The sequence below is a fragment of the Panthera leo genome, chromosome B1 (genome assembly GCF_018350215.1).
Source record: "Panthera leo isolate Ple1 chromosome B1, P.leo_Ple1_pat1.1, whole genome shotgun sequence".
NCBI lineage: Eukaryota > Metazoa > Chordata > Mammalia > Carnivora > Felidae > Panthera > Panthera leo.
This window is the reverse complement of record NC_056682.1, coordinates 148,688,637-148,698,726: the sequence shown is the minus strand read 5'-3', so window position 1 is coordinate 148,698,726 and position 10,090 is coordinate 148,688,637.

Below are 10,090 nucleotides of genomic sequence, written 5' to 3'. Positions count from 1 at the left end.
AAGAGACTCATAAATATGGAGAACAAACTGAGGGTTGCTGGAGGGGTTGTGGGAGGGGGGATGGGCTATATGGGTAAGGGACATTAAGGAATCTACTCCTGAAATCATTGTTTCACTATATGCTGACTAATTTGGATGTAAATTTTAAAAAATAAAAAATAAAATTAAAAAAATAGCATATGCAAGGCAAATACAAAGAAATGCTGAATACATACTTTCTTTTTATATTTGCATTGGTATGGAAAAGGGTCTCTAAATTTTCACCACAGTCTTATAATGACCACAGTGCATGGTATATCTTACTGTATGTTTATAAAAATAGTAGCCCCAGATTATGAACCTAGTAATACTGAATAAATGTTCTAATTTTTTTAAAGAGCAAGTTCAAAAATGGAAAGTGGGAAGAAATGTTGAAACCCGAAATGATATTTTTGTGATATTTAACTCAAGGCAAAAGAGATGACAGTTTTTCCTCACATTATGATGTTTTTCTAGTTCCCTTCTACACTTTGAGGACATTTGTTTTTATTTTCCTTATACGAGTGTGCAATTTACTATCCTAATATCTATCTATGTTCTCCAAATGTCATTGTTTTTATACCAGTGGTTTCTGCATGCATATTTTTCTGTTACACTACTTAGGAATGTGTGAGTCCAAAGGAGAACCCAATCCTTTTAGCAACTTTTGCTTCCCTACAAATTATTGAGCAAAGGGCCATCTCTCTCTTTCTGTGATAGAAAAAATGCTAAGAGTCATTTCCTTGAAATTCCTTGTGTCATCATAGCTCATCTACCTAAGAAGGCAGGGACTAGGGTGGAGATGAATCTACTTCCCTCTGTGAAGGCAGGTTACACGGACATATGTCACCAAAATGCTTTCTCCTCATTTCCTTCTTCCCTCATCTGAATATTGACATCCCTGTATGCCTCAGTCATCTTTAATGAGGAAGAAGATGACAGTAATGAAGGGTCATTATTGGGTAAAGAAATATCCACAAGAAATATGGGGTGCTTGGGTAGCTCAGTTGGTTAAGCACAGGGGTCTTGATCTCAGCTCAGGTCATGTCGTGAGATCAAGTCCTGCATGAGAGTCCATGTTGAGCATGGAACCTGCTTAAGATTCTCTCTCTCTCTTTCCCTCTGCCCCTCTTCCCTGCACGTGCTCTGTCTCTCAAAATAAAAAAAGTTAAAAAATTAAAAAAAATAAAGAAATGTCTACAAGAAACAAAAATTATTGACATTGAAAACTAAATGAAAATATCCAAAAGTGGGCTGGCAGAATCTGGACCTTCTTTCTTTAGATGTCTTCAAAAGCAAGAGTTCACTTGTTTAACCCTAGTTCAAACTCCTTCGATGGCAAAACCTAGAGCTTATTCCTATTCATAAATGAATTGTCTTTCAAGTACACCACGTTGTGCACTGTAATATGAATGACCTGGAATTGTAGAGTGCACAACATAAAGAAATATATTTGCTGGTGCTATAGACTAGCAACCCTTTGAATGCACTTGCTAAATGTTTTGATGAATGAAAGGCTTTTAGATTTATGTTAATAAACATAGTTATATGATATATTAATAGGAGTTTTTAGTCTTAGATATAAGAAGTAGATTAATTTTATTTAGAAAATTGTGTTTGATAAATACTAGCATGTAATTAACCTCACACTTATTTTACCTCTAATCGTTAATTTGGCCCAAAGTCCAAGTAATCATCCTTCAATGAGACCATAGTACAGCAATGAGATCATGAACTTCAGTATCTGGAAGATGAACGAGTTCAAATTCTTCAACTTACGTGTTGCTTGTGGGGTATACTCCACTGAAACGAAAGTGAGCACAAAAGTAAATTCTCATATATAACTGCCACCAATCAAATATATTCTCTTCTTCCTCAAGAAAGGGAAGTTTGTTTAATTAAGCAAGACAAGGTTGGGGCTGTGTGTATGGATACATATTTTTTTTTCTTTTTCATTGTTAGTAAAAGTGATTTTACAGAACAATGGAAAGTGAATGTCTCAGCACCAAAGGTTATAATCTTGGGTGCTCCAGGAGTGTTTAGTTTCTTAGTTGCCAAAGAGAAAAGCCGTGTTTGATAACCATGGTTTTTGTACATGATCCTGGCTTTCCCTTGCTCCTGAGAAGGAAATAAAACCTACTACCTGATTTCCAGTCTCTTTCACATCTAGCCGCACTCCACCCCACCCAACTTCAACACACACACACACACACACACACACACTCACGCACTCCTCTCTAGGAAGAAATGGAAGACAAGAGAGCTGCTTTCCTGGGAACCAGTCCAAGGCACATACAGTCTGACTCACAAAAATACAAGGTGGGTAATCCCACTCTTGGGATTAACGTCATAATGCTAAGGTATTGAGTTGAAGACATTCCCTCCTCTTACTCCAAGTGGGGGAGAGAAGCCAGTGGAAACACAGGTTGGCTCTTTACTCCTTCAGGCCTGGGAAAGGTGAGCAGCTGCTTCCACTGTCCATACTTCTGTCTGTGGTTTCCATTTCCTGAAAAAAGAAACAAAAGCTCTCTTAAGGAAATGAGCCTTTGGCCTGAGACCTTACAGCTGTCTCAGCAAAACATAGAAATGATATTTTCTGTTTACATGTAATTTGCACTTCAATATCAACCTTTGCCCATCATTTCTCCTTCTCTAATCTCTACAGTGCTGGAGACACCCGCCCTGTATCAGAACCTTGTTCATCCTCAGCCTGAGAAAGTGTGTGGTTGGGCAAGAGTCTCTGTTGAATACATCACTTGGTATAAGGTTTTTTAAAAAATGAATATTTAGTAATGCCTATTTTAGATTGAGAAGTAGTTCTTTGGATATACATCAACAACTTTGTCAAAAATCCTATATAACCAATTTTTTAAAATATCTTTAGAAATTATAATTTCATAGCTGAATAAGTTTTTAGAAAAGTTTTCTGCTCCCTCTTAACCACTTACCTTGTAGATTTTTATTCAACTTGCTCTTGCAAATAATTGCTATCATTTACTGCTTTTGAAGAAGTTGTATTGTTAATACTTTTAGGAGTCTTGACTTTCATAACTAGATGAGGTAAACATATGAAAGAACAACTAGTCTAAGATGTTTGCTTTATGACTCTTTGAAATGCAAAACAAATGGTTGCTTTTATTTTACCTTCATGAAATTATATATATATATATTTCTTTTATAGGGTGTAATAATGACATTTTCATTTCACTTTTGATAAAATTAAAGTGATCTTATACGTTGTAGTTATTGAACTTTCCAAAGATCAGATTAGCTTGAGATCTGGGAGACCCTTTTGGGTTTGTATATATCTAAAGAAATAAAGAGCTTAATGTCATGTTATCTGGATATACAGTATTTTAATTGACATAGAAAGTTGAATATACACCCTATAAATATCTGAATGTACTCAGAAAATAAAGACATTCCATCAAGAAGTAAATATGGAATGGTGATTCAAATTTCGGTAAATATAGGTGGCTCGTGTATTTGCTCTTCTTGGTATCATTTTTAACTTTTCCTGAAGAGCTGTAACTCTCTGGGACAGCCAGACTACACCAAATATCTGTGAAGGGAGAAGTATAGAAAGTGTAGATTGGTGAATTACAACTCAAACCCTCACCTTATGCACATTGTCTGTGTGTCCTTTGTCCAGGATGTAATTACCTCTGTTTTGTTGTATCATGACTTTAGTTTTAAATCCCCTTCACTATCTGGTCTGCACCATTTTCAGCCAATCATGTTAGAGATTTTGGGCTGAAAGTCAGAACTGAAGATACTTTCTAACCTAGTCTCTGCCCCTTTCTATCAGGAGAGCCTGGAAGCATTTTTAATTTTTCCAGTGCCAATTTTATAATTTATGAAGCACTAACTTTGGTTAGGATGAGGTAGGGTTGTGTAGCAAAGCAGAATTGACTAGATTCAAATACCAGTTCTATTGGACATTGGGGAAGCTACATACTATCTTTGTATTTCAGTCATGTCTTATGTAAAAAGGGGATAATACTGAGCTAAATTCATAAAGACGATGTGCAAATTTCAAAAAGCATTTGTGAAACACTTAGTACCATGCTCCAGTGGTAGTCAGCACTAATGCAAGTATGAACTTATTATTTCTCCTGTGTTCACTTCCTAATACAATAGCAGGATAGGCTGGAGCAATGAATATGGCCTCTGAGCAGTGCCTAGACAGAAATGAGCTATTTTACTGAATTTTTAATAAACCAGATGCAGTTATGCTCAGTTTTGTCCACAACAGGAATAACTTTATTCCCATGGAACTGCCAACCATAGCTGGCTTCCCCCTCAATGATGCTACATCTCCTTTGCTTTAGAGGACAGTTCCTAGAAATTATGTTTTATGTTTTCCATTGTGTTGTCTCAGAAAGCTCCGTGGGACACCCAGTATTGCTACTATGTACCTATATTTGCAACTAAAGTGTCAGTGTGTGTTTGAATTCTTCCCCTTCTCTGGTTTTCTTATTGTCTTCTTTCTTAAAAAAAAAAAAAATTTTTAACATTTAGTTATTTTTGAGACAGAGAGAGACAGAGCATGAACGGGGGGAGGGCCAGAGAGAGAGGGAGACACAGAATCCGAAGCAGCTCCAGGCTCTGAGCTGTCAGCACAGAAACTGATGCGGGGCTCCAACTCACCAAGCGCGAGATCATGACCTGAGCCGAAGTCTGACACTCAACCGACTGAGCCCCCCAGGCGCCCCTTTACTGTCTTCTTTTATCAGCCCAACCCCCAAAACTCACACGCCATAGGCATCCACAGGAACCATTGCTCCCTACGCTGTTCACATTTGCTCTTACCAAATTTGTTCCCAGGAATTTTGAAACCCCCATAGTGCTTGGGACATAGAAACTCTTAGTAAAGACACTGCTATAAAAACTGTAACTTCTGTTTTATAGATAATTCATTTGCTCTCCGAAGAAAAATCTACCATGGATTGCTGAGTTAAAATATGGTCTTGATTTATCAGGTCTGTTAAAACCTTTCACAGATCTCTGACAAGGTGATGTAAGTGGAGCATGCTTATCAATGCAAGTTATTTGACCCTCAGAACTATACAGGTTCTATACAAGTATACAAGAATACAAGAATACAAGTATACAGGTTCTATACAGAACTATACAAGAATAACAGATGTTATTCTTTTTGGACATTGTCTTAAATGAGGAGTGTTTGTGGTCTGAAAGTGGAACAGAGCATATGGCATCATAATTATTAGTAAGAATTCATACTCGTTAGAACTTGGGCTTAATATAAAACCGTTTCTTTTCTTTTCCCAGTTTCGTTCCCATTGCATACTAATGGAGTGTGGTTTCATGGACACATTTTTGGGAGTGTTGTTTGCTGTAAAAGAACCACCACAACCCACCACCAAACTCCACAGTGCCGAAGCCACGGCTGCTTCACATCGCACTTCTAAAGTTTTGCATGGTCCCTGTTTTTCAGTTTTTTGGCCAAGAATGCATAAAATCTTTTACCTGGTGCCATTTTGTAGTAGCCTCCAGTCACCAGCAGCTGTTTGGAATCAGAAGGAGAAAATGAAAACACAAACCAGGGTTTTTAACTGTGGCAAAAGAATGTTCAAAGAACCCTCTCTATGATAAAACAGAATTTATTGCCACAAGTATTGCAGAGCTAATGAAATCAGGAAAACCCCACAATGAAAGATGTGTCTCTCTGGTAAGACTGTGAGTTGATAATGTTAATAACACCCCATTAGAATTTGTTACCATAAGCCTTCACCATGTGGGTCTGTGATCAAATGTGCATGATCTATATAGACCTGCAAAGTATTAAAGCTGCAATAATATTATCCCAAGTTAGTAGTGGCCACTGATGCCTGAGAAATGCAAATACAAATATTCTCTGATGAATACTGTTCTAAATATGGGTCTTTCAGGATTGCAATATATAAAGTTCACACAATTATTACCTCCCAATAAAATTCCACAGTACAGGAGGAAATAATCCACTACGAAAAAGAGATTGTGGAAACAAAGTTAATGGGATATAGGTTTTTCAACATATTAAGGGTTGGTTTTATCACAGAGAGTTTAAATTAACTATGATAAAATATTTTAAGAAATAAAATAGCAATACAAATTAAACTATCAAAATGATTATGCAGCTATAAGAAAATACTAAACAAAATTTTTAAAAAATTAAAATCATAGAAATAAAAAAATCAATAGATGGGCAAGCAACAAAAGAGTAAAACTTAACAACACTAAAAAAGTGAACAGGTCTAAAAAAGAACCAAAGCAAGAGACAATGCGAAAGGAAAGAGGAAGAGAACACACGTGTAGAAAATAAGATAAAATGGGAAATTCTAACATATGTGTAATAAAAGTTCGAGAATGAGAAAACAGAAAGAATAGGGGAGATCAGTTCTTTAAAGAAATTATGGATGAGAATTTCTAGAAATGATGACATACGTGACTTCCCAGGTTCAAGATACACAACATATTGCAGACAAGATACATTTTTTTAAAAATTCCAATTATAAAGCTGCAAATATCAAAATAAAGAAAATATCTTAATTTTCTTAATGTTTATTTGTTTTTGAGAGAGACAGAGTGCCAGTGAGGGAGGGGCAGAGTGAGGGAGACACAGAATCGGAAGCAGGCTCTGGGCTCCAAGCTGTCAGCACAGAGCCCAATGGAACCCGAGATCATGACCTGAGAGGAAGTGGAATGCTTAAGCGACTGAGCCAGGCAGGCGCCCTGAAGAAAATATCTTAAAAGCAAGAAAAGAGATGATGTGTAAAGAAATAACAATTGGAATGCCAGTCAAATTCACAAGCAACAATAAAAACTCGAGGCTGTAGAATAATATACTGAAGCACTATGAGAAAATATCTGTGCAATTTGAATTGTGCATGACAAAATAATTCTTTAGGAGCAAAGCCAAATTAAAAACATTTTATGTCTTTAATTAAAAGCTAAGACTTTACCACCAGTGGAACTTCACTACAAGAAAAGAATAAAAGAAAAAATATATATATATAAGAAAAAGAATTAAAGAATAAAATTCGAGAAGAAAGAAAGCAATCCTGGTAGAAAGTTCTGAGGTTCAAGAAGGAATGTTGAGAAAGCATGATAGTAAATATAAACAAATTCTAATTGTATAAAACTAAAAAAAAATGTGAATCATAGGATTAATAATATATGGGACAACTTAAATACAAAATTAGCATATTACTTGAAGAGATGAGTAGACTGTTATATAGGATTCTAAGTTCCTTCTATTAATCAGAATTCAAGTTTTTGATTATTTTTTATATCTTGTTAATTAAACATGAAAAATTTTGTGAGAAGTTACTAAAATAATAATAATGATAATAAAGCTTCTAAGCCAGTAGAAGTGGAAGCAAGAATAGGAGGAAGGAGCAGGAAATGAGGAAAAAAGAGAAAGGAGACAGGGAGGGAGGAGGAGAAAGAGGATAAATATAAAGTATAAAATAAAATAGCAGAAATAAATCCAAATGTATCTGCAACTGTAGTAAAAAAAAGGATTAAATTTATCATCAAAATACAGATGATACTTGTCATGTTGAGAACTGGGAGTTATATATAAGTAATGAATCACTAAATTCTACTCCTGGAAACAATATTACACTATATGTTAACAATCTAGAATTTGAATAAAAATTTGAAGAAGAAAAAATAGTAAATAATAAAATAGTGAAAAAAACAGATTACTAGATCAGGAAAAAAAATTCAGTAAAAGTCTTTTCCAAGAAAATACCTAAAGCATAAAGAAAGAGTAAGACTAAAAGTAAAAGGAAGCTAAAGATATATTTGCAAAATGCTAATCAGAAAAAAAAAAAATTTAGACACCTTAAGATCAGCTAAAACAGACTTTAAGACCCCTACCATTTCTAAAGAAAAGCAAGTCATTGAATAGTGATATAAATTTTATTTTAAAATTGCAAGTTACTGGACACAGACCTTACTCCCTCTACAAAAATTAACTCAAAATGGATCACGGATCTAAATGTAAAATGCAAAATGGTAAAACTGCTAGAATATAGCATGGGAGTAAATCTAGATGACCTTAGGCATGGTGACAACTTTTTAGGTATGACACCAAAGGCACAATCCATGAAAGAAAGAATTGATAAACTAAAATTTACTAAAATTAAAAATAGAACTACCCTACAACCCAGCAATAGCACTAGCAGGAATTTATCCAAAGGATTCAGGAGTGCTGATTCATGGGGACACATGTACCCCAACGTTTATAGCAGCACTTTCAACAACAGCCAAATTATGGAAAGAGCCTAACTGTCCATCAACTGATGAATGGATAAAGAAAAATGTGGTTTATATATACAATGGAATACTACTTGGCAATGAAAAAGAATGAAATCATGTCATTTGCAGCAACGTAGATGGAACTGTAAGGTAGTATGCTAAGTGAAATAAGTCAGTCAGAGAAGGACAGATACCATATGTTTTCACTCATATATGGAACTTGAGAAACTTAACAGAAGACCGTGGGGGAGGGGAAGGGGGAAAATTACAAATAGTTACAAATAGAGAAGGAGGGAGGCAAACCATGAGACTCTTAAACACAGAGAATAAACTCACGGTTAATGGGAGGTAGGGGGGAGAGGGGAAAATGAGTGATGGGAATTGAGGAGGGTGCTTGTTAGGATGAGCCCTGGGTATTGTATGTAAGCAATGAATCATGGGAATCTACTCCCAAAACCAAGAGCACACTGTATACACTGTATGTTAGCCAGTTTGACATTAAATTATATTTTAAAAAATTTTAAAAATTTTGCTCTTTGAAATACTGTCAAAAGAATGAAAAGACAAACCACACACTGGAAGAAAATATTTACAAAAGACACATCTAATAAAGGACTATTCTCCAAAATATACCAAAAATCTCTTAAAACTCAAAAATAAGTAAACAAACAACACCCACACAAAAAAATGGGCCAAAGGCCTTAGCATACACCTCACCAAAGAAATTATACAAGTAGCAAATAAGTATATGAAAAGATGCTCCACATCCTATGTCATCAGGGAAATACAACTTAAAACATCAGTGAGATGCCACTAAAAATGATTAGAATGACCAAAATCTGGAACATTAAGACGTCAAATCCTGGCAACAGGAACTCTTATTCATTGCTGGTGAGAATGTAAAACAGCACAGCCACTCTAGAAGACAATTTGGCAGTTACTTAGAAACCTAAACATACTCTTATTATATGACCCACTAATCCACCCTCCATGGCATTTTCCCAAAAAAAGTTGAATATTTATGCCTTCACAAAAACATGCACAGGGATGTTTATAGCAGCTTTATTCATAATAACCCAAAGTTGGAAACAACTAAGATATCCTTTGGTAGGTGAATGGATAATTAAACTCTAAACAATAGAATATTATTCATCCATCAAAAGAAATGGGCTACCAAGCCACAGAAAGACATGGAGGAAAATTAAATGCTTATTACCTAGTGAAGCGAGGTAATCAGAAAAGGCTACATACCATATGATTCTAATAATATGACGTTCTGAAAATGGTAAAATTATTGAGACAGTAAAAAGATTGGTGGTTGGCAGAGGTTAGTGGGGAAGAAGGGATGAATAGGCAAAACAGGATATTTAGGGTAGCAAAACTACTCTCTGTGATAATGGATACATTAATATGTGTTTACATATAACTATATACATAAATTATGTATGTTTATATATTTTATATATAAATATTATACCAAGTTTGTATATAAAATACAGTCCATTTTTTCTTATCTTAAAAAAGTAAATCTGGCTGTGATTATATTCGTTAAAAATTTTCAGGAATTCTCCCATACATTTTGTTGAAGTTATAAACCCTTTTATTATAAATGGGGTCTTTCTTAAAGTCCTTGGTTGAGATAAAAAATTTAATATTTTTCCACTTTCTTCAGCATACTATCTGTGGGTTTTTTTTTTCCATTTTGAAAAATAGAAATACAGGACATACTAATGGACAGGATTCATAAGGTTAGTTTATTTTTGATTTAAACTGTTCAAGGAGTCCCATGTAATTCTATACTTGC